Below are 27985 nucleotides of genomic sequence, written 5' to 3' on the forward strand. Positions count from 1 at the left end.
GTGCTGACCAAAATATAAAAATAGTAGTGTTGGAGTTAGGATTGATGTGCTCACAATGAGCGAAGCATGAGCATTTTAGTGACTACATATATCACTCTCAAGCCCGTAAGTGTTCTGGTTGGCTGGACATTTCTTTACTTGAAAAGAGAAGTTTTCTCCGAGTAAACGAGCTTGCTTGCCTGCCATGCCAGCAAGCAAGTTATGGTTCAAGATTGGTAACCCATTCTAAAGGTGACGCCGCAGAGAGCTTTTTGACCGCCATGCTTTTTTGTTGTTGCATATTTGGCCCCTTGTAGTGGATCTTTCCCTCTTGATCCAAACACATGTGCGGTAACATGAGGCTTTGCAAATTTGGCCAAATATATATGCACCAGTCTCGGGTTAAAACTCTGATTTGAATGAGGACTTCAATTTTTGGCCAATACAGTGAGGCACAGGCTTCAGACCGGTTCTCCCATCCAGCCCAAACTGCTTGGACACATCTCTTCTGAGTTGCATATGGTCTTTCCCCTTCTGTAATGGCTTGGCAGGTGAATTATGATGGTCTGGAGGGTTGACCAGAGAAACGCCAGAGGTTAAGAATAATTCGAAACCTTCCAGCCATCACCTCTTCTGTTTTGCTACATGAAGGAAACCCCTGTATGAACAAAACGGGTTTCTAGTTATGAAGGGAAAAGAATATAGGCGAAAACAAAATAAACCGTAGTGACAAGAATCCTACGACAAAAGTCCTAGAAACATACAGAAGCAAAAGTGCAGGAAAATGTAAGTTATCACAATGGTTGACAAAAAATGATAAACCTATGAAAAATGGAGACGGTGTGCGACTTTCGGCTGTCTTTAGCTCCATGTTGTAAAAGTAGAATGTGTGTGGTGACGATGGCATTGAATGTTAGTTTTTGTACTTGAGTGATTGCTCTTTGAGATTCATTTAGAGTCTGCAGCTGTGTGCTGGGCCCCTGGGTTACATGTATATTCTAAGATTACTCTGTAACAAGTTGGAAACTCACTTATATGGAACAAAGTGCCACTTGGAGGGCAGGTTGGAGGAACTGCCTGTGAGCACTTGGATAAGTGCCATTAATGAAGATGTCCCCACACATGGCCCACATAGGTAGGGGTAATGGAGTGGAACAGATGAGATTGACGGCTTTACCTTCTAAGCAGTGAAAATGACTGAGGAGCCAAAACCTGATGTGATCTGCTATGCAACCTCTCCTGATTGACAAAATGGTGCTGGTTCACACTTGTGTATATCTATGTATCCTGCCCTTGTGGGAGAAATTGGTGTGGCAAAATGACTACTGCTCTGCAGGAGTTCAGGATTGAGTAGTGGCTAAACCACCTACTCAGCCCCATTATACTACAAAACCAGCAGTGATCCCAATTATAATGGTGAAATGGTCACATCCTGAAAGGTATATCGCCTTCACCTCTTTTGGTAAAGTGAGCCGAGGGTAGGCTAGATCTTCAGGAGGGGTGTGAACTGCAGCAACCCAAACCACTCCAATCTAATGGTTTCAAATTAAAAGGATGCCCAATCAAAGTTCTCTATGAATATAGACTCATAATCGAACAAAATGTAATCAACTAATTGGGCAATGCTACAAAAACACACCCCTGTAAATGAGACTGACTGGTGAAAGAACACTCTGGGGGGATGAGCTGGGGCAATAACATCGCTGTTCAAGCACATGTCTTTGAAGAACAGGTTGGAGAAGGGGGCAGAGCCATTAAGTATGTTCTTGTCTTTGGATCTCAACCGCACTGAGCCAGGGTTCTTGGTGTTAAACCAGGAGTCTGTACTTTTTGGGTGCCCGGTCGATGTGAATGGTGGTTATCAGTACAATGCAATTCTGTAAAATAATGGTTGCGGGCTGATGCTGGATCAACATGGCGTTGGGCTACTGTGTCAGGTAGAAGCTCGAAGAGGTTGGTGAACAGGCGGCTGTGTCAAGTTGGGGACGCTAGAAGTTGTATCTCTCCGGGACTGAAATCTCTGCACTGGCTCCCAGTGGCTGCGAGGATGCAGTTCAAAACCCTCTGCATCGTCCCCAAGGGTTTTTGGGGGCTGCGGCCTCAATACCTTCAACTATCTCTTCCTAAATACCTTCCTTCTCGAGCTCTTCACTCATCTGCCTCCAATTCCCTCAGTCAGTCGCTTCTCCAAGCAACGAGCTGGTGGTAGATCTCTGTCTTCGACTCTTCGACTGGGGCCTCCCTCTGGAACAGCCTCCCTGCAACTTCAGGAGAATCCTCTTTGGTTCCGCAAGCACCTCAAAACATTTCTCTTCTCGTCCGCTTTTTCTCCTCTTCTCCCCTGCTGATTCCCTGGCCATCACGGAAACTGCACTGGTTACCTGGCCACCTCATATTCTCGGGCCTGATCCTCCCCCCGCTAGTCGGTTCCTGACAATCCCTGCACTTGGTGACTGTTTTCTGTATCCCTACGGTCCCACTACCTGCACTTGACACTGACGTCTGCACTTACCTCTTTCACTTGCCACCTGCTGGCAGCACTTCATTGTTGTTTACTTATTATTTATTTTTTTGTTCTCTATCCCATGTACTGCACTTTCCTCTTCCATTTCCCCCCGCACTTCTCCTCCTTCCCCTCCCTTGCACTTGTGCGATCTGAATGACACCTGGCCTAGTATGATCGTTGCCTGTCTTCCCCTGTTTCCCCTCCCTTGCCTCGTCGCGCCTTGAAACACTTGTATATAGGTGTGTTATAAATGCCATATCATATTATATATCGTATATCATATCAGTGAGTCTCGTATACAGAGACAGTGGAGCTTCGGTGTAGAGTGAGACTCTTAAGATGTGGAGGTGGTGTTGTGCTTTGAAACACTTGTGTATGGGCGCGCTATAAATAAAATATCATATCATAGGGGTCGGAGAGGACTACAGCGGTTCGCGTGCAGGAGCTAGGATGGCAACTTTTGAAGTTAGCATGGAGGGGCCAGCAGACAGTTTTTAGGGAAGTTCTATTGCTGGTATATGAACATTTAGCACATGTTCCTTTTCCCAAAGGGTGCTAGGGCCCCTGGGAACCTGCATACTGTGGGTCCGTACCTATAGATGCTCCATCACCTACAGTGCAATGTCTTTATTCCAGTGCCACAGCCAGCATAGAGGCATTGGTCCACCGCAGTGCATCCCCTCTATTCTCGGGGCATTGAAAGGGGACAGAACTCTCCTTTGCCTTGGGTGCCTTTTTCTCTTCACCTCACTTGAGGATTTTGGGATAGCCTGTATCCACAACAGGTTGAGATTGATTTATTCTTGTTCTTCTGAGAGACCACCGATCAATCATTAACGATGAAGATTGCCCCTTTTATAAAGTCAAAATATCACAGGATATTGCTCCTAAGCAACGCAACGCTGCTGTAAGGGATCCAATCTAGGCAATTGTGGTGTAATACATTTAATTTGCCTTGTGACATCATTCCTAGAGTGCCTTTCCTGCAGGAAATGGAGGGGAGAAAGGAACATGAAGTCGGAGAGAGCCCCAACAAAACCAAGATTGTGGAATCCTTCTCTCAGCCCACCTCTCCCTTCCGGCTACTCTAACTCCACCCCTTCCCATGCCTGCTGACTTCAAAGGGGGCCCCAGTGGTCTGCACCCTGGTGAGAGCTTGGCTTTATGCCAATGTTGCCTTTAAAGCAGCAGCTTGATCTCCTGGGGAGAGTTCCTGTGCCCTGGAGGAAGGTGCTAGCCTTCCTGCACTGGGATTAAAGAGGCAGCAATCCTTCCCATTGTTCCACATAGCAGCTGTGGAGACAGCCAGATCAGATAACAATACACATCAGCCTTGTCCTAGGCAGGCCATGCTCACAGAACTGACACTAGTGTTACCAAATTGCTGTGGATCTATTATTGTATGCTTTCCATAACCACCATACCACAACCAGGCACAGCTTATGTTTACAGATTTCCATGCAACCATACTTTCTTTGCAAAAGATTCAAAATTTACCTCTGCCTGTTCTTACTTTGTGCTCCATCTGCTGTCAGGAATGCAGATGTTGCCTCTGAAGCTGCCCTGTGCCACTGCAAGCGAGGTTGTCTGTAGACTAATGCAGCCAAAGCACATGTTTGCACTATAATTTTGGCATGGATCATTTATGAAAGGGGACAGATAGCAGACATCCCATTCAGAAACCAAATTACCTGTCTCATTTTATGTTAAAGGCTATGGCTTTCACTCTTAAATGGCAAATCGTCAGAGGGGGGCTTCTCTCCTTGTGTGAACTACATATACTTCATTATGTGGTGGTGCAGCGCAGAATAACCTGACTTGTAGGGAGGAGAGTATTGTAATGCAAGTCTTCCTGATGAAAAATCAACTCAATGCGACTCGCAGTTGCACAGTAGCAAGACGTGAAAGGCTGCAAGACTTTCCCTGGTCAGAAGGAATAGGGATCCAAAGGTAAACCATGCAAGTGGGGAGTCCCTAGTGCATTGATTTAACACAACGTTTCGAAGGAGGTAGCCATCTTGGAGAGGAGAGAGGTATAGCTTGATACACGACAGACGTACACACTAGGCAAGCAAGTTAACGTTGTAGGGCCCATAACGGAGGCAAGATTTCTCTAATGAACAGAGTGGGCGGAAATATGATTCTGAGATAAAGTGGCGGCCTGTATACTACAGGATGTAGAGGTTCTGCTACAATGGGAGAAGGTGCAAAACTGACAGGAAAACAGGAAAATGCATTGCCCCTTTTGCCCCCACATACTGCCATGCTTCAACCAAAGCCATGACAGTCACTGTAGAAAAAAGTGTGGGAGGCTCAAGTGCTATTTCAAGAAAGAGGAGAGCACCTGTAAAATTCCTGTGTGCATCACACTGATTCCATTGAAGGGAAGCACACAATTCTGTCTACTGAGATATTGGGGAGGAAAAGCAAGGGAAAAAGAGAAATGCAATGACGTGTGATGCTAGAAATGCTGAAATTAGATGCATGTGGCTGGTGGTGCCTGTTTCTTTTGGATGACTCTAGAAGCATTGGTGGCTCACACAGTGACTCCCTCTCAGCAGGTGATCACAGCCTCCATTGGGATGCTGACAGTGGCAGGAAGGGCGTAACAAGAAGCAGTTTCACTGCATGGGTCAGGTTTGAGACCCAGGCCTGCAAAAAGGGAGGCATCAGAGGGAGTTGAGGCTGCGATTTTAGCTTGTGGGAGTCCCAAGAGAAGGTAAGTTTGTCAGACTGGAACGGAGGGTGGGTTGGATAATGAGTAGGGAGACCTGGCAGGAGATGGACGTGCACATGACAAGGGTCAGAGCTTGCGCTGTGAAGGCAATAGGGACTGTGCCCACAGGACCAAGTGGAAGGATAGTTTAGGCCAAGGAACAATGCCTGAAGAAGGGGGGAAAAGTATGAAGGACTCAAAAAAAGGCATTGGATAGAGGAAAGACGAATGTGGACAGGACAAAGGTTTTCGAATTAGTGGAAAACGGTTAGTGAATGATTTTCAGAGGGAGGTTATAGTGGGGGGATGGCAGATGGGCGATGAAGTGGTGGTCTGGGGCTTCTTGCCATAGTTGAGGGGGGGGCAACAAGTGGTGTCCATGGTGTGAGACTGCATCAGGTAAGGATGGACTGGGAGGGGAGATCAGTAGCTGGAGAAGTGTGGGCCAAGTGTTACCACCTTAGTCAGAGTAATGGCCGGGTTGGCCCAAGGGCCCTCCAAAAGCGAGGGAGCAATGAGGGTTAGGGGGATGTCAACTGGTTAGAACAAGTGCAGATGGAGATGATGTGGGGAACTTGAGAGTACAAGGGAGCATTGTAGAACAGGGGTGGAGTATCAGGAACATTGGACGTGTTGGTCGGGGGAAGGGGTAATAGGGGCTGGAAAAAAGGTGAAGTAAATCCATAGGGAGATGACCATGTTGGTGAATGGGGTAAGACTGGAGAAGGAGGGGACTGGTCACCTGAAAGAAATGAACAGGCGGCAAAAGGGCTTGGGATTGAGGAACAAGGGGAGACCAGAACAGGCTCATAAGTGATTCTTAAAAGGAAGCAGCATGTCCAGCCATGCCGTTGGAAGTCTGGGAAGGGTATGTCCCAACAAAGGCCGTGTTGTGCAGTCATGGTGTGTGGACCCAGAATGCTGGGTAAATCTGAAGGAGTGGGGAGCGATGATGGCGAGGCTGGGTGGTCGGAGGGCAAAAGAAAAGAATGGCCATGGTACAAAAAGTGGGTCAGAGAAAGAAGCTGAAAGAAGGAGAGCGGAATGGGGCAGAGTGGTGGAGTGCACAATTGTTTCTGAAGAATGACTGGAAGAAAGGGGTTTGCAGAAGGGCAGGCAATGTAAGAACTGAAAGAGAAACAGAGGTTGTAGGGGTGAGAAAACGAGAAATTATGGCTGAGCATAATGGGATTAGTTGATCAGGTGTCCAGGATAGGAAGGTAGCAAAGCAGACTGAGCTTCTGGGTCTGAATGAAAGTGTAGGTGAAAGGGGTGTTGCAGGGGAGGTACTGCAGGTGAAGATCAAGGTGCTGGCAAGAAGAGAACTGGGGTACAAAGCATAGAAATAAATGACGTTCAGCTTCCATATGTGGGATGACTAAACCTTTTTGAATCACATGTGATGCAGGTAACCAAGGAAAGGATATGGGCAGGGGAATAAGTCAAAATACCTAAGGTACTACATAGTGACGTTGGGCACCAAGTATGATTTTTAAATAGGAGGAATGAGAACTGGCGAGCAGACATAGTGCCTACCATAATTGAGAATTGGAGATCTGCTTTCCCGATTTGTGCTAACATATACTGCGAGAAGTTCCATTTCTAGTATTTTATTCTTTTTCTGAACAATGTCCCTAATACAACACATCCCGCCATGGTATTCCCACCTCAACAACTCAGACAAGAAATGCAATGTTTTTTAATCTGATTATTTTTTGTATTCAAAATAATGAATCAAGAAAATAAAGGGGGTGCCCTATCTGTCAATGCTTAGGAAGTCACCCACATAATTCCATATACATACATGCATACATACAGGCAGCGTGTCTACAGATGAGAAACACAACCTGCCTGCTCTTATCTCGCTAATGTTTACAAACATTCATAGATCTAAAAGCAAATCTGTATAAGTGCTCTAGACGAGAGGCACATCCTCCCCATTATAAACCTACACATTTTCCTTGCTTGTTTTCAAAAAGACAAAACCATCCTGAGAATACGTTTCCCAGCAATACAAGTCACTTAGTTTTCTTTGAAAATGTGTTTCATATATTCATCTTAAAATATCTGATACTATTGGTTTCTAGATATGGATACAAGAATGTTCGGTAGGGTAAGCTTGGTTATGGTTATTCTACAGGGTTGGGTTCAGGGTAGAAGCCTTTTTTATTCTGGAGAGCAACATATCTTGATCTATTAAAGGTGCTCAAAAATATTATTATTGTCCCAAAAGATGGGCAATAATCAAAAGCATGCATTAAACGTAATTTTAAAGGAAGTTCCTATGTAAACATTTGAGCAAACGAGGCTCAAAGCGTTTACATGGGAGCATCCATTTTGCGATTTCAGGCAGCCTCCTCAGCTCATGTTAGGCTCTACCCTGGCGGTCGGGGGAGCCCAGTGGACTCAAAGCTGAAGCCACAGCAAACATAAATAAAACTTTATAAATGCTGCAGTTTTCTTTCCAAGTAAGAAAGAAAACCGCAGCATTTATTTTGCAGTGCTTTTAAAAAATAATGAAATTTAAAGCAATTACCAGTAGCGGCTTGTGTTCATCTCTGCTCTCCGGCAATAATGAAGCAAAAGCCACCTGCTGGTAGCTTTTGTTTATTACAGCTGGCTGGCTTTTGCTTCGTAGTGCCGCAAGGGCAGAAATTAACACACGCACAGGAGGCTCATCCATTTCACAAAATGGATGCCTCCTAGTGCTTTAAATGTGACTTGGAGCCTCATTTGCTCAAATGTTTACATAGGAACTTTCTTAATGAATATTTTTTAGATATATTTTTGATCATGGCCCATCTTTTGTGCCAATAAATTTTTTGAGTGAACTATTCCTTTAATGGGTCACCCAAGCTTGATGATATAAAATTGAAATTGAAAAGGAATCAGCAATTTGACTTTAATCGGCATTAGGAGACAACTTAAATTAGAACCCTTACTTTTCTATACAATGCCATTTGCAAACAGGATATAAGGGAAGAAACTAACCTTCATATTCTCTGTCGAGACGTTTACAATTGCATTCAGGATTTTGCTTTTACGTAAGTTACGTTTTTCACAGGAAGTTTATCAATCCCTGAACATCTGTGAGCCACTTTGTACACCATGCTCATAAATCCAAATATAATTGAAACCTATGAAAACTCAGGATATTGATTAATAATTGGTTGCTGTCAGTTCTGTCCTCTGGAAAAAGTCATCTTAAGGACAGTTCATCAGCTACATTCAGGTGGAACCCCAATTGGCTCTTCTCATGTTGGACTGGTTGCATTACACATGCTTTCCCCCAAAAAAAACTCTACCAACTTCCCGTCTGTTTGTGTTCAAATACTCCACCAATGCAACATCCTTTTACTATGCCTGTCGTAGGTTCCCTTGCTTTCACCTACTACCATCCACTAGAATCCTCCTCTCTGCTTCAATTGGCAATGTATTTTACCATCTTATGAGGTTGTTTTTAGCTGTGGGTCCGCCCTTCTCTCAGAAATGATGATCAAATTGGACTGAAATGTCTTTTCCTTTCAATTTTGTGTATCGACCTTTGCCATTGATACCTGTATTTTTATTTATTTTTTTTTTTTAATATTTGTTTATTACATTTAGTTAAACATACAAACAGTAGGGCCTTGAATTGGCCGCATACAACACCTTTTGAACTCCCCGCCCCTACCCTGCACCTCCCTCCCAACTCGCAAGACCATTTCGCTCTGCACCGCAAGGTCCTTTCCGCTTTATTCCACAGTGATCGTACTGTCGCTCGCTGAGTCCACCATCTTGGGGCTGAACAGCGTCACCGTGAGCTCCACCCATTGGAGTAGGTCGGCCGAGGTGTCCAGCCTTTGCTGGCTTCGGGCGTTTTCCCAGGCCCCCGTTTCAGCCTGTGTCCATCTCCGGAGGTCTTCCCACCATGTCACTAAACACGGGGCCTGGGGGCGTTTCCAGCACATGGCGATGCGTCGCTTCGCAAGGATGTACATTAGGTCTTTTAGCTTATTCAGTGGCTTGTTCTTCCGGTTCCTGGGGTATCTTCCCAGGATGCATGCTGTGGGCGTATGCACCTCCAGGGTGACGTCAGCCTCAGCCACTTTGGTTTTGAATAGTGTCCAGAAGGTTTGTATTGCGGGGCACCCCCAGAACATGTGTGTCATATCTGCATTGGGTTCGTTACACTTGGGGCATCCCCTGCTGTTGACTTCGTTGAATCTGGAAATGATCGCCGGGGTGAGATATGTTCTGTTTGTTATGTAGAACTGTATGAGCTGAAATCTGGCGTTTCTGGATACCTTTTTGTGGTATCTTGTAATGGATTCCCATTCAGCATCTTCAAATTGCTGTCCAAGTTCCATTTCCCACTTTGCCTTGCACTTGAGGCTGTGCTGGGTAGTACTGTCTAGCAACGTTTCGTAAACCCTCGAGGTCTCATGGCCCCCTTCCGCCGCCGCCAGCAGGCTCTCGATCCCTTCATGTCCTGTGTCCAAGTTTTCTACAGATGGCCAGCGGGCAGCCACCCTCTTCGCTACAGCATTGTGCAGCAGGAATTGACCCGTGTGTAGGCCAGAGATTTCCTGCAGTTCAGCAAATGTCAGGATGCCCTGGTCATCCACTAGGTCCCCCAGGGTGGCAACGCCGCACAGCTCCCATGTGTCTCTTATTATTTTCCGACTCCCCGGTCTGTTTGCCATGAGTGCAGCTATCGGGATCTGTGGGGAGTAGGGGTCCTTGAGGCTCATGGATTTGCTGGCTCTTTTCCAAATCTGAGTTCCGAGTTGGACTAAGTATGGGTATCGTTGTTTTTGGCATGGCTCGACCCACGGCAGGTCTCTCAGTGGCGATGCTTGGCCGCAGCAGGCGGGTGTCTGTGGAAGCGCCATCCGCCATCCACTGGATCACATGTTTTAGCTGACCGGCTAAATAGTACAGTTCAAGGTTGGGGACCCTCAGGCCTCCCTTGTCATAGGGTCTTTGCATCGTGTCTAGGTCCACTCTGTGCCTTCCTTCTTGCCACAGGAATTTCCTGCAGAGCTTATGTAGGTCGTTAAAGAATTGATGTGGGATGTTGTATGGCACGTTGGTAAAGTGGTAAAGAAGCCTGGGTAATGCTACCATCTTGAGCAGCCCCACCCTGCCAGCCACCGAAAGCGGCAGCCTGCTCCAAAAGTTCATTGATTTCACTAGGCCTTCCTTTGCCCTGACTGTGTTAAGGATGTGTTCCGTCTTAGGGTCTCTGTGGATCACGATGCCCAGGTATTTAAAGGAGGTGGGTTCCCATTTCAATTCTAGTGTAGGGAGCTTGTCGGCTGCAAGCTCGCTCAAGGCCGCCAGGGTGAACAAGCAGGATTTGCTATGGTTGATGTGAATGCCAGTGACTCTGTGAAACCCCTCCAGGGTCTCTAGGATGTAGGGCAGTGTGTGTTCTGGGTTCCTCAGATAGAGGAGCATATCATCTGCGTACAAAGAGAGCAGGTGAGATACACCATCTATCTCGATGCCAACGTCCTCATATTCCTGTCTGAGGTATGCTGCCACGGGTTCGATGGCGAGGATGTATAGCATGGGGGACAGGGGGCAGCCCTGTCTAGTACCTCGGGATAACCTCCATTTGTCCGAATAAGTTTTATTGGTGCGCACTCTGGCCTCTGGGTTAGTGTAAATGAGTGTAACCCATTTAATAAAGCTGGGCCCCATCCCCATTTTGGACAAGGTAGCTAGGAGCCACCTCCAGCGAACCGAGTCAAACGCTTTTGAGGCGTCTAGGGACGCTACTGCGTATTTCTCTCGTCTACCCTCGGTACTGTAAATGACATGGTGCAGTTTGCGCAGGTTTTCCGTGATGGTTCTACCCGGCACGTACCCTGTCTGGTCTTGGTGGATCAGGATCGGGATGGCTCTGCGCAACCTCATGGCCAATATTGCCGTCAGAATCTTGCTGTCCACATTTAATAGGGACAAGGGCCTGTATGACCCACAGTCTGTGGCATCCCTGTTGGGCTTTAGCAGTGGGATGATGGTTGCTTCTCTCATGGTGTCCGGGAGGTGGCCTAACTCATACGCCTCATTGAACACCTGGGACAATAACGGGGCCAGTGTATCTTCGTAGGTCTTATAGAACTCTCCTGGGAGTCCGTCTGGTCCAGGTGCTTTCCCGGAGGGCAGCGATCTGATGGCGGTCGCTACCTCCTCAGGGGTGACAGGTCCTTCCAGGGACTCTGCCATTTGTTCCTCTAGGTGTGGTAGCCTAATGATGTCTAACACATCCTCTATTGCCATGTCAGTGGGGGGTGAGGGGTCAGTGTATAGTTTCTGGTAGTATTCTGCAAAAGTGCGGTTGATATCTATTTGTGAGTATGTTTCTAGCCCTGCTGCATCCCGGATTTGGCAGATGGGTTGTCTAGGGGCCTCTCGTTTATATAGCCACGCTAGCAACTTCCCAGGTTTGTCGCCTAGGGCATGGCTTCTTTCTATGTGTTTGGCATAGCTGAGCCTCCCGAGCGCCTCCCAGTGCAGCAGGCAGGCCTGCTTTAGTTCGACTGCTCTGCATATTTGGGCAGGGTCCGATGAGGCTGCAGCCTCTAGGTGTTGTAGCTCGTCCTCTGCACGCGTTAGCTGGGAGGTGATGGATTTTTGGGCGCCCCCTGCGGCGGCTATCATGTCCCCCCTTATCACTACTTTGTATGCCTCCCAGGCAGTGTTGATATGCTGGACACTGTCTCTATTCATTTGCCAGTAGGTGGATGTGCATTGCCCTATCTGTTCACAGAATGCCTTGTCTAGTAACGCTTCACTCCGGAGCCTCCATGTGGGTATAGGGGGTCTGGGCGCAGTTAGGGACCATGTGGTCATCAGAGGGGAGTGGTCCGACAGCACTCTGGCCAGGTATTGGGTGGCTTCAAACGCGTCTAAGTGTTCGTCGCTAACCAGTATGCTATCTATTCTAGTGTGCACTGCATGCGGTGGTGAATAAAAGGAGTAGGCTCTACCCTCGGGGTGCTGTGCTCTCCAGAGGTTGCATAGGGCATATTGTTGTGTAAGGGCCTTTAATATTTTTGCAGGCGGGGAGGGCTGTGAGTGTTTACTGTCTGATCTATCCATGCGCGGCTCTAGAGTACAGTTGTGATCCCCCCCCCATATGACCGTGCCATTCCGGCTTGGGCTCAATCGGTTGTACAATGATCTAAAGAAGACCGTGGCGTCATGGTTGGGGGCATAAGTGTTGACCAAGCATAGTTCCTTGCCTTCTATAGTGCAACGTATCTGGACCATTCTACCTTCGTCATCTATGTTAGTGTGCATCACCTTGATAGGCATATTAGGGGCTATCCATATTAGCACCCCTCTGGCGTAGCTGGAGTACTTGGTGCCTATTAGGGTCCCCCTCCACACCCCGGCCAGCGCTGCTAATTTCTGTGCGTTCAGGTGGGTCTCTTGTAATAAGGCAATGCCTATCTTATGGCGTTTGAGGAAGGTGTAGACTCTGTGTTGCTTAATGTAACTGTTCAATCCTCTAACGTTCCATGTCATTACTCTGATCGCATTAGCCATGAATGTGGTGTGGGTGAGAGTACCTGGGTGGGCCGTCCAGCAGCGTCTGGCTCTTAGTTCGGCGGCCTATCATATGGCGAGTGAATCTGATCAGTTCCATTGGCATCTTTGGGTGTATGATTGGTTTGCGGTGTGTTCGTTGGTCTTGATCTTCTTTGTCCCCATAAACATTAACTGTTAACTGAACTTGTAACATAACTCATCTAGCGGGGTATCCCCCGTTCTGACATTCCCGTTTCTGCTCCATGGACCTAAGTCCCTAGGTGCCCTACGGGCGGGTAATTACCCGAAAAAACAGATAGTTCTGGGGCGGGTGTGGCTTCACCTCCTGATTGTAACAAGTGTGAAGTACTTCAGTGGTGAGTGTGGCTCCGGTCGCATCTGGGTTGCCGCTCTTCATCTGGTAGTTCTGAGTATGTGGCAGGTGTTGCCTGGGAATGGTATGAGCGATCTCATGGGATGGGCGGTTTAGGCTTGTGCTGTTTCGGTTCCCAGTCTGGGACCTGTGCTCTGTCCATCCAATCAGTCGCTTCAGCGGGAGTGTCGAATAAATGGGCCTTGTTGTTGTGAAGGACCTTCAATCTGGCCGGGTATAGGAGCATGTATCGCAATCCAGCATTTTTTAGTCTGGCTTTGGTGTGGTTGAACATAGCCCTGCTTCTCTGGACCTGTAGGGTGTAGTCGGGGTAAATGGTGACCTTGGCGGAGTCTCGCTGTATGGAACCGCCCAGCCTGGAGAATGCCAGGATTGCCTCCCTGTCTTTATAATTCAGTACTTTGGCTATTATAGGCCTGGGCGGATTTCCAGGTGGCGGCCGTCTGGCTAGTGATCGGTGGGCTCTCTCAATAGTAAAGCCTTGGGACAGCTTCCCCGCGCCAATCTCGTGTATAAGTAGGTTTTCGACGTAGTTCGTGGGGTCATTGCCTTCGATTCCCTCGGGTAGGCCGATGATCCTGATGTTACTCCTGCGGGCCCTTCCCTCTGCCTCCTCGGCTCTATCTTCGAGGTTCTTTACCTTCTGTACAAGGACGTCCACTTCCTTTGAGAGCTTAGCTTTGGACTCATAGTGTTCCTTTATTTGGGTTTCTAGGGTGTCTGTTCTATCGGCAATGGATCGCACATCCTGACGTAACAGATTCACGTCTATGGCCACAGCGTCTATCTTGTTTTCCATGGTTTTCTGGAGTGTCATGATGGCCTCCAGAAGTTGCGAATTCGATGGTTCAGGCGCTTCTGCGTCTGGTGCCTTATTGCTGGCGTGGGTGGCGTGGGTGGTGTCCGGGCCGAGTGCCCCGGAGGCGGCAAAGGATTCCATAGTGGTCTGTCTATGTTTGCCTCTGGCATTTTTAACCAACATGGTTTAAGTGATGTGGCGGCCCGCCGAGTGCTCTGCTGGCCCCAGGTGGTGGTCGGGGTGGTCCGTCTCGTGGGAGCGCAGCGCTGCGCTATATGACCGAGTGCATTGCCCTCTATCCCTAAGGGGGTAGGGGTGATCCGAGGCAAAGTCAGGGCGTTAGGGCGCTTGTGGCGCGGAGGCCTCTGCAGGCTGGTTTGAGCAGACGTTAAAGGGTTGAGCTTGGGTATAAGTCCGGGGAAAAGGCCCTCTGCTACAGCCAGGGCGCCCCGGGGGTTCTCGTTTGTTTCTGTTCCCTTGACTCTCCGCTCCACTCCAGTCACTAGGGGAGCCCACACACTGTGTAGGCCGCTCTTCACTCTGGGCCCTGTTGGCGTCCCACACCAGCGCACCACTCCACCCCCTGGCGCCGGGCCCTCGGCTTTGGGAGCTGGGGGGATAGAGATCTCCGCTCCCCCCACCGACTCCTTACCGCCCTTCTTCGATCGTTCCGCTGTCTCCTCCGGGGACCTTGTTGTGGGGGCCGCGGCGCCCAACAGGACGTCCAGTGGCGGGGCGCCCCAGCCGGCGTAAGCAGCACCTCTCGCCCCCGGGCCCCTTGGCCGCTCCGTAATGCCTCCCGGAGCCTCGTCCCGGGGTGCCGGGGGATCAGGGGAGCGCCGGCCGGCCCCACGCTCCTTCCTCCGCTCCGCCGACCGGGTGCACCGGAGCGCCGGCCCCCCACCTCAGCACGCCAGTGCCGATCACTCGACACCCGCTCCCCCCCGGCAACGGCCGGGCTCCTCGGATCTGGTGGTGGCTCGATTCGGGCCGCTGATTTTCACAGCGCGGCGGACATCTATGCGGCCGCCATTTTCCGGCGTCGCGTCTCTCCCCTCTCATGCGTCGCAGTGTCGGAATAAGGGAACGGATCTGCTCCAAGCCGCAGCTGCCAGTTCCCCAGTTATTCACGGTCCGATGAGGCTATTCTCAAGTATTTTTGCAATTTTTATCTTCAGTTGGCGGCGGATCGTTGAGCGTATTACTCGGAGCTCTTCCAAGGTACGGCTTCCTCACATGGCGGTTGGCCACGCCCCCCTCCCATTGATACCTGTATATTCAGAATTGCAAGGACATTCTGTATTCCGAGACCTCCTTCATGTTTCTGCAGGCATGCGCATGAGTGATTAAAATATGCAAAGATCTTAATTGTGATTGGAGCTGCTTCGTGATTTGTCTAATCTTGGTTTTTGAATCAAGCAAAAGTTTGATAATGCAATTGTATTTAATTTCCAATGCTTCACATAACATTTTAGTATGGTGCTTTTCTTGAAGCAAGCACATAATGAGGCTTTATTGCTTTATGGGTTTGTGTTCAAATCTGTTCCTCTGAAGTGGCATGACTGACTTTCCAGACTCTTGAATGGTTGCTACTTTCCTCTTAAAATACAGCAGTCTTCTGAAATCTCAAATAAATGCCATATGTAGCACACAATTAACTTCTCAAATTTTAAGCGAGGCCTGTTCTGCATACACACAGCTTTGCCTCATCCTCTTTTAATGACTTAGTCACTGAGTAATGATGAGGTCTAGTAACAGAAAGCTGATGCTTACATTTCTTGTTTGAAGAGAGCAAAGCTCAAGCTAAGCAGACATCTTCGTATATGGAGGTCAACTAAGTTGACCATTTTTGATGTTCTGTGTAAAAAAGCCAAAAAGCTTTGTGTAATTCTTACTGGTAAAGACAAATTCAGAAAGTATAGGCCTATCAACAAATTAACGTAATCAATGTAAATGTATAAAGTGTATTATGTCATCTCCTCACAGAATATTGAAATATAATTTGTGTAAATCTGCAACATGGCTCCATAAAACACAAAATCTTTTGAACTGATAATTTTTTTTAAAAAAATGCAACCGTATTCCTGGTGGTTACATTAAGTTGGATGATATGAAGTATTTAAAAATGCATCTTGTGTAATGAAACCCATTTCATTTATTCAAATAATGTCATTGGTGAGGTTGTGTTGGGTAAAGTTATGCATATCTTTTGTTTAAGGTCATATTCACAGTATTGTTTTTTGTGACTCCAAGTTGGTGGGGAGAAAAGAGGTACATTGGTTAGGGCTAGGAGATGTGTAATGGCAAAGGCACAGAATCGAGAACAGCAAGACTGACCAGAGGGGTGATGGAGGTCTTGTCTAGGTCCGAGGAGCCAGTGCCCAATGGCTGCTTTGGGGAGGCTACTGGGATGGAAGGGTTAAACTCGAGGGGGATGTATTATTCATGCACGAGAATGGGAAGGCGTTTAAAGGTCAATTAGGTGTTGGAAGTATTGTGAAAGGTGCTGGTGCTGTTGGCGCGGAACCCTGCACACTTTGCTACACAAGGTTTCAAAATTGGGATGGCAACCAAGGGGGCAAGGATGTTTATGGCAGGCAAAAACAAAAGTATTGGGCAGTTATTGTATTTATTGTGGATTTGTAAGTCACTTGTACAATAGGTAAATGGTGTTTCAAAGTGCCCACATGGCCACGGGGGGAGTGGGGGGCGGAACATGGGAGTCAAATTAGATATAACCCTGTAAGATTAAGGTGGAGCTACTAGGCCTTGTGAGCATTCAGAATGTGCAAGTGCAGAGAGAGAAGGGGTAGGGGAGTTGGGGTAAGTGCTAGGTGTATCGGGTGGAGAGTGCTAGGTAAGTGAGCAGATGTAAGTACCTAGGTGGAGCGGTCAACCACCATAAGTGCAAGTCTGTGGTGGCACAGGCCAGTGAGTGCCAAGGCAAAGTTCTGGGAGGTGCGGAGGCTGTAGGCGATTGGGTGTGGGAGGCCAGGACCCAAGAGGACACAAGGGCCCTGGTCACCAATCGCAGCAGTTGTGGGGTTTAATAGAGGAGGGAGGAAGGGAAGGAAGAGGTGAAAAGGAAAGTATTGAGGAACTACCGGAATTTGAAGAGATCCAGTTCAAGATGAAGGGGGAGGCTGTGCCATAGGAGGGAGCCTGGTGAGGAAAGCGATCAGCCACCAGCTCGCTGTTTATCAAAGCGTTTAACACAGAGTTGGTGCTGGAGGAACATAAAGATCTGAATGGAGCGTATTTATTGAGAGCAAGTTGCGGGTAGCGTGGTCCCAGGCCCCAGACAGCCTTCCGGATGATGCAGAGGGATTTGAATTTGATCCTTGCAGCAACAGGGAGCTAGTGGAGAGTTTTTAGCACTGGAGAGATGACATCCCTGGGCTTGAGGCCAAGGATTGGTCTTGCAGCCCTAGTCGGGATTAGCTGCAGGGGTCATAGAGAGAAAGAGGGTAGATTAAGGAAAAGGCTACTGCTGTAGTCTAGCCTAGACCGAACAAGAGCTCTAGAGACATTGAGCTTCTGGGGGAAAGTGAAGAAAGTGAGAATTTCTTTGAGAAGTTGGATTTGGAAGTGTAACTTCTTGGCAAGGCCCTGAATGTGAGGGATAAAGGAGATCGAGGAGTCAAAAATGACTCCAAGGTTCCTGGCTTCAGATGCAGGAGAAGGAGAGGGCCCATAGAAGATAGCCATAGTGAGGGAGAGAAAGAGGGAGCAGGAGCCCCAGTAGGAAGGATCTCAGTCTTGCTGTCATTGAGGCAGAAATCATTGGAAGTACACCTGGACTGGATGGCAGATAGTCGGGAATGATAGATAAAGTGAGAAGAGGATCAGAGGTAAGTTTGAAGAAGAGTTGCGTGTCATCTGCATAACACTGGAAGTTTGTGGAGACGGTGGAAATGAGGTGGGCAAGCTGGTTGTTAAAGAGCCAAGGAGAAAGGTTGGTACCCTGGGGTATGCCACATGTGGAGAAACAGGTGGCGGAGGAGAAAGGAGGGCCCAGAATGTCCTAGGATGGATGGTCACTGAGGAATGAGGTCAGCCAGTCCAGTGCCCACCCCGAGATACCTAAAGTATTGTGGAGCCGTTTTATAAGGATGGGGTGGTTGACCATATCAAATGCAGAGGAGAGATAGCGTAGAATGAGAACAGCTGGAGAGTTAGAATCAAGAGATGCAAGCAATTCTTCACGGGTGTTCAGAAGAGCCGTTTCCGTGCTTCTGGATGCTCGGAATCCAGATTGATGGTCGTGGAGGCAACCAACAAATGTACAGTGTGCTGGGTCAGTTGGGGAAAGAACAACTTCTCTAAGACTTTACCAAGGAAGGGGGTGATGGATATGGAGCGGTAGTTGGCTGGACAGGACTGGTCTGCAGAAGGTTTTTTCAGGAGGGCGCACACAAGGAGTGCGTGAGGGAGGAGGGGAAAGATCCAGAGTGGTTGCAGAGATCAGCAAGTGCAGGGGCAAGAGAGACAATATTGTCCTTAATGATTCTGAAGGAGCAGGGAGAAACCTGTTTGGAAGAGACCTTCATGACGCGGACAAATCTGGTGACCTAATCAGGTGTGATAGGAGAGAAGGAGGTGAGAAAGGCAGAGGGTGGAAGGGGGTTCGTAGGAGAAAGGAGGGTGGAGGAGGGAAGCAAGGGTGCTCAGGATGTCCTTTGTTTATGTGGTGAAGTGAGTGGCCAGTGCGTTGCAGAGGGCTTGGGAGGGGAGAGGTGAGGAGGAGACTACGGAAGAGTTGGCTAGTTCCCTGAAAATGTTATAGTTCAGCCATGTAGTTGGATGCTGCACTAGCTAGAGACGTGTGCCTGAATGTGGGCCCTTTCTTGGCACGGATGGAAAGTCTGTATTGCCTTTGGAGCAGGCGATAGGCCAGTTTGTCAGACGTTGAATCAGAGGTCTGCCACTTCGGCTCCGCAGCTCAGCACTTGAGTTTCAAGGATGTAAGTTCAGAGTCATACCAGGTGTTACACTTGGAGGCAGGTTTCAGGTGGTTCCTCATGACTGAGGCAAGAATGTGAAAAGTGTTGGTAATGGCCAGAGGGAGGTTGCTGAGAGCAGAGTCCGAGGTATTATGTGGTAGGTGGAAAAGGGAGATCAAGGTTGATGCGAAGGCAGCAGCTGACACTTGTTTCATCGGATGGATGTTTGTGAACGAGGTTGGCATTGCTGGAGGGGTTGTGGTCAGAGGGCTGAGAGGACCCAGGTGAGAGGAGAGAGTGGTCTGATCAGGAGAGAGGGGTCAATGGGGAGGAGAGTGAAAGATGAGAGTGGATGTGGGCATCAATTGTGTCCAACATAGTGGGTTTGACCAGAAGGGAGAATCGAGTGGGTGAGGGAAGTGCAAAGGTCACAGAAGAGAGTGGTAGATAGTTGAGCTGGATGGTGAAATCGCCTATTAGGTGGTACGAGAGAGGAGCAGAAATTGGCTCATTTGGAGAGGAACAGGGTGGTAGCACCAGGGGGCCTGTAGATGGTGGCAATGGTCAGAGAAGAGGAGGAGGAGGAGGAGGAGGGGACCCACTCAGGGAAAAGCAAGTCAACCCCTCTGCCAGCACGGTTAGGGCGAGGCTTGGAGATGATCTTGTAGCTATCAGGGAGAAGGGAGTCAAAAGCAGTGACTGAGCTGGCATTGAACCACATCTCGGTAAGAACGAGGATCTCAAGCTCAATGTCTTCAAGAAGAAGGCAGATGTCAGAGTGTTTGATGGCTGAACGAGTGTTAAGTGTGGCTAGATGAAGGAAGTCTTCACCTTTTGAAGGTTTTCTGAGGAGGTGTTCAGGGGTGTGGTACACCTGTTGTAGGGGGGGACACAAAGAGTGAAAGAGGGAGTAGCAGATGTGGGAATGAAGTTAATGAGGGACGGCAGGCAGGCGCCGGCCAAAGAGAAGGAGGCTGGGTTGAGGACCCTGAACCAAGATAGTGTCAGTGTGATGGACATTAATGATACACCTTGATGATGTGAAGCCTGCCAAGAGGACTTCCCATTTGGTGACCATTAATGGGAGAGGATGTGAAAGGGGAAAGAGTAGGGATGAGATGCGTAGTCCATGGATCTGGGGAGGGGACAGAGAAGGGGATATCGATGAAGACCTCGCTGTAAGGTGCACTGACAAAGGTGTCTGTGATGGGTAAGCCAGGATGTCTTTTTTTGGTTGTTTTTTTTCTTCCAGACTTCGTGCGAGAGGAAGGGTAGGTGATAGTGTAGCAGTTAGCGAAGATAGGGGAGATGTTGAGTGCCATAAGGGCGACAGAGGCTAGTTGAAGGTAAGAGGAGTGGCTGCACAGCACATTCCTAGCCCAAACTCACCAGGTGGCCTAGTAATAATAAAAGGAGACAAAGGACACAAAATGCAATGCCAAATGGGCTGCTAAGCTGTTCAAAAACACACACCTAGATTTGAATTTCAAATTGGGGACAAAAAGCAGTGAAAGGAGTAGTGGAATAGGTGAGCCAAGGAAGGCAGAGGGAGGTAGGCACAGTGTTGGTTCAAAGTTGTTAGTGGAGGAGGCAGTGGAAAAGTTCAGCCATCACTCACTGGTAGATCTACAGAGAGTGCAGAGGTGCAAGTGCCCAAGTTCGTGGGTATCGGAGTGTACATCAGTGGGCTGCTTCATAGTTTGAAGAAGGGAGACAAAGGTGGGGGCCCTCCAAGCCAGTCTCAGCCCGGACAGGTACAGACCGGAGCCTTACTTAAGGGGCCTTGGAAAAAAGGGCTGGTTTCTTCCTGCCGGCAGAAATGATTGGCGCTTCAAGGAGGGTCGAGCCAATCACATGGGGCTGCTGGCTTGGCTGTGTGTTGATCCTCCACCCGAGGATATGTGTGCCATTATTAAGGGGGATCCAAATCGTTATATGAATGGCAGAGTGGCATCTAGTATGCTTGTGCTTCACAAACAGTGTCACAACATGCACGCATCCGGGAGAAGTGGTGAAAAAGCCCCAACCCCCCACAGATAACGTGTGTGTGGAACGCTTGCTGTAATTTTTTCCGATTTTTCTTTTTTTCTGTTAGAATTCTGCTCAATAATACAAAGCCCAACATTAGTAAGCTTCGTTTGGGTACGCGGCTTCTTGAAACCTTCTCCTGCAGCATCCAGGGTGGAGATGTGTTCAGGGACGCCAAGTACGCGGGTGCTCTGGGGCTCGGCCATCCCCTGGGAAAGGCCATCTGCGTAAAAGTCCCTATACTTTAAATGGGACTTTTTTTTACGGGCGCCGACACCCCCCAGGAAAACATGAAGTCAGTGCCCCTGGATGTGTTGATGGCTCCTCACAAGCTGCAAAAAAGAAATCAGCTGGACGACTGACCGATTTAAGGGTTACATCAGAGGGATTGGGAAGGTAAAGGGTTTGATTTAATGGCCTCTAACGCATGTTTTTTTCCATCCATTGCAATACCAGTGATACCGTCCACTTGAACGCCTGCCCCCTCTTACCTCACCCCATGCATTGCTGCTAAACCAGTGACTCAATGTCTCCATTGTTTATCAAGCCGCTCTCTACTCGTCCCCAGATTCCAGTGTAAGAGAGCATGGGACTCAAGCTTCTTCGTGATGGCTCCCACCCTCTGGAACTCTCCCTGACCACATCAGAAACAAGCAATCACTTAAAAACTACTAAAAAATGGCTGTTTAACAAATATGCCTAACTGACTACCCTAACATCTACACTTGTGTTGCCTAGTTTGACTGCTTACCTGTGCAAATGCCGTGATACCTCTAGGTCTGGGCGCTATACAAATGAAATTCCAAACAAAAAGTTAAGAAGAGGGAAAGGGGCCTGTATTTGCAGTGATTCAATTGTAAAATGGGCTGGCAACCAAGCCGAAACACGGGCATAAAGCAAGCAGCCGGGCCAAGCTTACAATGAAAAGGACGTGTTATGGCCGAGATGGGGCGGGGGTATCGGATGAGGACAGTTGTTGCCGATGCTTTTTGCATTTGGTGGCAGGAGACCTGCTGATTATACACCTGGGTGAGAACGACTTGCTCTAATGGACTGCACTGGAAACTGTGATAAGGGAACTTGGCATGATAAAGAGGCCTGTTGAGGGACGAATTGCTATGATATGAAATGCCAACTGGAAAATGGAGGGCAGGCTGGAAAAACAGCAGGAAGAAGGCAATGTCGACGTATTGGGGGAAAGACTAGTGTTGGAGGGATGAAGAGCAATTTGAATTGAAATTAAATAAAACCTGTGAATAAAGCGGGCGTTCATCAGTCCAGCTTTGCACTCTGGAAGTTGTATTGGAGACTAGCCCCGCCCCCAATGACGTGCTAGGAGATTCAAGAGCGATGTGGTCTGGTACACGCGCGTGCATGTAGTGCTAAAAGAACGATAATACTTGTAAATATCCATCATAATGTTGGATACGTTTGCTATATTCGTATTTCAATTAAGTTATTGGGGGATTCAACGTGAAATGCACGAAGCAGTATCAATTGCAATAATCTGTCGCCGGTGGGTGGAGGTCCAAGCTAATAAGGGGCATAGCAATTTACAGATAGCATCGGGCGCTGTTTTTTAATAAATAAAACAGTCTGATTACACATAAACTGAATCGATCTAAAATAGCTAATCCTGTGATTTATGTATTTTTCGTACTCCGGATTCTCTTCTCGTGTAGAAAGTGTTTGAAAACCGGAGAGATTCCACTAGATGGCGCCAGCAAGCCATGCAATATTCTCCTGGCGGCGCCTGTGCGGTAAAGGACACTTCTGCCTAATGTCAATCATAGTGGGCTCTCAACACTTGCAGTCACTGTGGGGTTCCTCCCATTTTGCTAATGGCAGAAACAATTGTGCCTTATATTACCTCATCGGCGAGGCCTATGGTAAAGTTGGTTGTGCCATATTATGGTATAAATTAGGACGGTTGGGGGTTGCAGCCTTGATACTGTACTTTTGATTGTGTCGTTGTTGGGGATGAACCCCCAGTTATGCCAGAGGGACATTGGAAGTCCACGGACTTGGAGGGCCAAACATCCTCCTGCAGGATACACGGAGGACTCAGTCAACGACAAGTTCAAACTGCGGTTTATCACACGCACATCCAACAGGGATCAGCACAGGAACAGAAAATATTCATGCACATCTCGCTCTTCCTTAGCTCGCAGGCCGGTTTTACCCCCTAGTGGCTTCAGCACTACGCCCCTCTCCAGAAAACCTATTATTGAGTATTCTATAACCTATATAGGACATTATAGATATTATTCTACTGGCCCTCGCATGTCAGGTGGCTGGCCAGTTCCATCCCCAAGTCACTAACAATAACATTGTTGCAGGGTTGTGAATTTACCATTGGTTCCTGCCCGTTGCTACCCACCTCTAGGGTACTAAACTGTGATTGGCTAGAGCCGACGTCCCCAGTCCTGAGATCCGCAAAGGTTCTCAGCTCACTGTGTACCTCTTCAAGGTGGCGAGAACGATTAGGTGTCTGTATTGTAACTTGTGTGTACCACCTTGCCTTATGAGAGTGCTCTCCTGTCCGGCGCAACACGTGTTATATATTGTTGCATACTTGTTGCAGTCCGTGTGTGACTGCCTGGGACCAGCTCTCCTTTCCCACCGCCGACCGCTGTCCATTGTCTGCTTCGCTCGCGTCATGTGTTTAGGGACCACAGATTTGAGCTGTGCAGCTCTGAATTATGTGGATTTATTCTTATTTTCTGCACCTGGTCCCTTTGTCATCTGGGGATTGGAATGTCATCCGTATCTCTTGACCGTAGCTGCGGGTCCTGTCCCACACGTCTTGCTCTGTCCAGCCTGAATCGGCTCCATACCACTCCATCCTTCCATCCATCTTCTGTGTATACCTGGCCATACACAAGTATCTGCCGTCTTTCCCAGCAACCTGGCTCTCCCCCTGTCTCCTTCACTCTTGTCCATGCACATGGTAGCTCCTTCAGGGTAATAGTCTTGGTTTCTCCTTGGTCAGGCCCATCAGTTATGTACTGTATAGATTCATATAGCTGCCAATAATAGTTCATCATGTCTAAAGTCTTTATGTGATTATCTTCATACGGGAACGTTGCTCTGGACACCCACCTTAATGTCACTCTCTTCCCCTGGAAACCCCCTCCAGTTGTCACCATCGATAAGTACATTAAGCATTGTGCTCTTGCTGATGGTAGTTCAGTTGCTATGAACATTCTGGAGGCACTCGTTGCATAGGGGATTAAGGAGCAGACATAACTGATCTCGCTGGTAGTTTCCTTACCTACTTTGGTCATGTGTTTGTACAACATATTAGACGCTCAAGCTGTGCCAGTAAGATACATGTCGACCCCCTTCATGTCTGGGTCAACACTGCGCTTATCTCTCCTTACCTTATCAGCAGTGTTCTCCTGTTCACCTGACATGGTCGTTCCACTTGCTCGGGTTGGGGGAATGTTAGTGGAGGGTACAGCGGTAGCACTAGCAACGCAAGTCATTTTCCAAAATATGAATAGGAGAACACCGCTACGAATAAGTAAGACCAACAGAACATCACATCTCGCTCTTCCTCGACTCGCAGGCCAGTTTTACTCCCAAATGGTATCAGCATTGTGTCATAACATTGAGCCCCTCTCCAGAAAACCTATCGGGCCACGTTATTGGGTCTTGAGTATAGTATTACCTACATAGGACATTATAGATGTTATTCTACTGGTCCTAGCATATCAAGTGGCTGGCCTGTTCCACCCCCAAGTCACCAACTATAACATTGTTGCAACGTTGTGGACTTACCATTGCCTCTTGCCTGTTGCTACCCACCCCTAGGGTACTAAACTGTGATTGGCTAGAGCGGACATCCCCAAGCCTGGGATCCGCAAAGATTCTCAGCTCATGGTGTCCCTCTTCAAGATGATGAGAATGATTTTGTCTGTATTGTAACTTGTGTGTACCACCTTGCCTTATGAGAGTGCTCTCCTGTCCGGCGCAACACGTGTTACATATTGTTGCATACTTGTTGCAGTCTGTGTCTGGCTGCCTGGGACCAGCTTTCCTTTCCCACCGCTATGATATGGCATTCATAACGTGCCTATACACAAGTGTTTCAAGCGCTGATCACTGTCCATTGTCTGCTTTGGCCACGTCACATGTTCAGGGGCCACGGATTTGAGCTGTGCAGCTTTGAATTATGAGGATTTATTCATATTTTCTGCAGTTGGTCCCTTTGTCGTCTGGGGATTGGAATGTCATCCGTATCTCTTGACCTTGGATGCGGGTCCTGTCCCACATGTCTTGCTCTCTATCCAGCCTGAATCACCTCAGCTCGTCTCTTGCTCAAGAGGCCGGAGGCCTGCTGTTATTTTCCAAAACCTTATCATGCGGTTTCTATATTGTCCATGCTGTACTATATTTTCATAGGTTAGTCACACTTGGCTCTGTCAGGTCCCATAGGTGCTCCTGCAGTTACATAGGGTTATACACGCTTAGGCATCTGCAAGCTTTGCGCAGGATCTCTTGCGCCCTGCGGTTTCTGCGTTGCTTCAATTGGCTAGTGGCAAAAATAATAAAAAGCAATGACAGTATGTATATATATCTGTCCTCTAACTATAGAGCTGTACGCTCATGTTTTTCATGTATTTCGAGTGTGTGTTTGTGTCCCAAAGTGCGGATGGCATGGGTGCTTCATGTCCAACGCTTCTATGTCGTGGTGTCTCCAACGACGTCAGCACATGGCTTGTTTGGTGTTTAATCCAAGCTGTCCATACAGGTGTCTCTAATCATGGCCTATGGCTCTTCATCCACGCACGGGAAGATCTATATGTCCCTTAGTCGGTATGGCTGGCTGAGGGGATACCTCTCAATGTACTTTTCAATCATGGGTCCACTAGGAGTTCATCCAAAATAGAATGGGCGATTGCAGTGTTTTCTGGCCTTCTTCCTTGTCATGAATTTAGTAGGAGGGGGAATGGTGGCAGGATCCCTCATCCCTCTTCAGCGTTAACACCCCATTCCAAAGGATGGAACAGGGGCGGGTAACGATCTGGCAGACCAAGTCAATGGCCCGAGCGAAGCGAGGGCGGTTAACAATGGTTTCCGGCTGTTACCCCCCGTTTCAGCCCTTGGAACGGGATGTTTAGGCCATTAGCATCCCGGGATACCAAAGCGGTAAAAGGAAGCGGTGCTACAAGGAATTATTTTCTTTCATTAAATGGGACGCTGCACGTAAGTGGGGATGGGTACGGGGGTTGGGATATTTAAAACAAACAAAATACCGGAGGTTGGGGGAGATGGTGGTCTGCGGCGGGGGAGGCGATAGGCGGTTTCTGTGGAACGCGGGTGAGATTATACATTTCAGCCCGCGATCCGCAGAACCTGACTGGCTGCGCCCCCCACACTGAGTGCTAATGGCGTTTCACACAAATGGCCGGGCTGGCTCCGAATTGCCTTTGCTAATGAAGCACAGTTTACAGAAAAAATATGGACTTCCAACAGGTCACGGAAGGTGTGTGTTGGCCTCTCGATTTATGCAATTTGAATTCAGCCGATTTGCCAGATACGCTTCTCAGTACCAACAGAATCCCTCCACTGTTGACCCGCCATATTGAAGCACGCATGTTAGCTGGGTGGGCATAGTGAAAACAACATGGTGATTGTATATCCCGACAAAACTAAAATATTTTGGGCCCCATTTATGGGGTCACAGATGTATTTCTCTTTACTTGTGCCAAAATAATACACAGAAAACAAACTCAGTACGTAGAGTAGGAAAGGGGGATGTACAAGGCTGGAGCGGGTCGTACTGGACCCTCTCATGCATTTTGTTTTTAAAGTGGTACAGCAGCAGTATTGACTATGGCAGTCCCACTTGCATTTCTATCTTTTAATCAGGGAAAGATCAAAGCTACACAAGCTTACGTGCGAAAAATGTGTGCAGGGTGATGGGCAATGGATGGCACTTGAAGACCGGGTTTGAGGATTGTCTTTGGAGAGGAACTATGGGATTAATTTTAGGGGGTGAGGGGAAAAGGGTGTTTGTGTCCCTCCCTAGCTTTTGTGGCATACCATTTTGTCCCACTCATTTGGCAGGGGCCCCTTTCATTTAGATGTCATCCCCACACCCCGCCAACAGTTAGTGACATGCAAAGTCAATAAAGGATGTGTCAAAAATGCTCTAGTGATTCCCAGGGGAAAAAAAACACACACACACACACACACACACACACACACACACACACACACACACACACACACACACACACACACACACACACACACACACACACACACACACACACACACACACACACACACACACACACACACACACACACACACACACACACACACACACACACACACACACACACACACACACACACACACACACACACACACACACACACACACACACACACACACACACACACACACACACACACACACACACACACACACACACACACACACACACACACACACACACACACACACACACACACACACACACACACACACACACACACACACACACACACACACACACCCCCTCCCCCACCCCTCCCCCCTCTCTTTCAACCACTCTCAATGTATTCACTACACAGGCACATACCCACCTTTCTTCTCATTCACCCACCGCTCACTGACACATACATACATCTGACACACACTTCACACATGCAAAATACACTTCACATAAAAAAAGCCTTCTTGCCTGTTTTTCCAGCTTTGGTCTGTCACTCCAGGCTGCTCACAAACAGGAACCAGGAAGCTGGGAGAACTTCCTGGTCCTGTATATGAGCTGCAAGGAAGCTGGCGGAGAAGCTGTTGGAGCTGAATGTCTTATGTCTTACAGGTCATGGTCAGCTCCAAACCCTACTAAGCGCCTCCTTCTCACGTTGCAAGCCCGGGCCCAGCATTCACAGAACTGGTGCAAGGGCCCCTGCTCTGCTTTTCTCACCTCAAAGTCAAACACTGAGAGCTTATCTTTTTAACAGGCGGACCATTTGCAATAGGAGGCGATTAGTGATAGTAAAATGTTAGAACACATAGAACATTTGTCTTTAAAGTTTATTAATGTTGCACTTGTGATAGTCATTAGCTCCCCCCA

The 27985-nt window shown here is 48.2% G+C and overlaps 1 protein-coding gene across 3 annotated transcripts in view; it reads right to left on the reverse strand.

Annotated features, from left to right (window-relative positions):
- Positions 1 to 27985, reverse strand: part of OSBPL10 (oxysterol binding protein like 10) — a 2898140-nt gene that overhangs the window by 1807733 nt on the left and 1062422 nt on the right. The window lies entirely within an intron of this gene.

This window comes from Ambystoma mexicanum, chromosome 2q, assembly GCF_040938575.1.
Source record: "Ambystoma mexicanum isolate Mex_15411 chromosome 2q, UKY_AmexF1_1, whole genome shotgun sequence".
NCBI lineage: Eukaryota > Metazoa > Chordata > Amphibia > Caudata > Ambystomatidae > Ambystoma > Ambystoma mexicanum.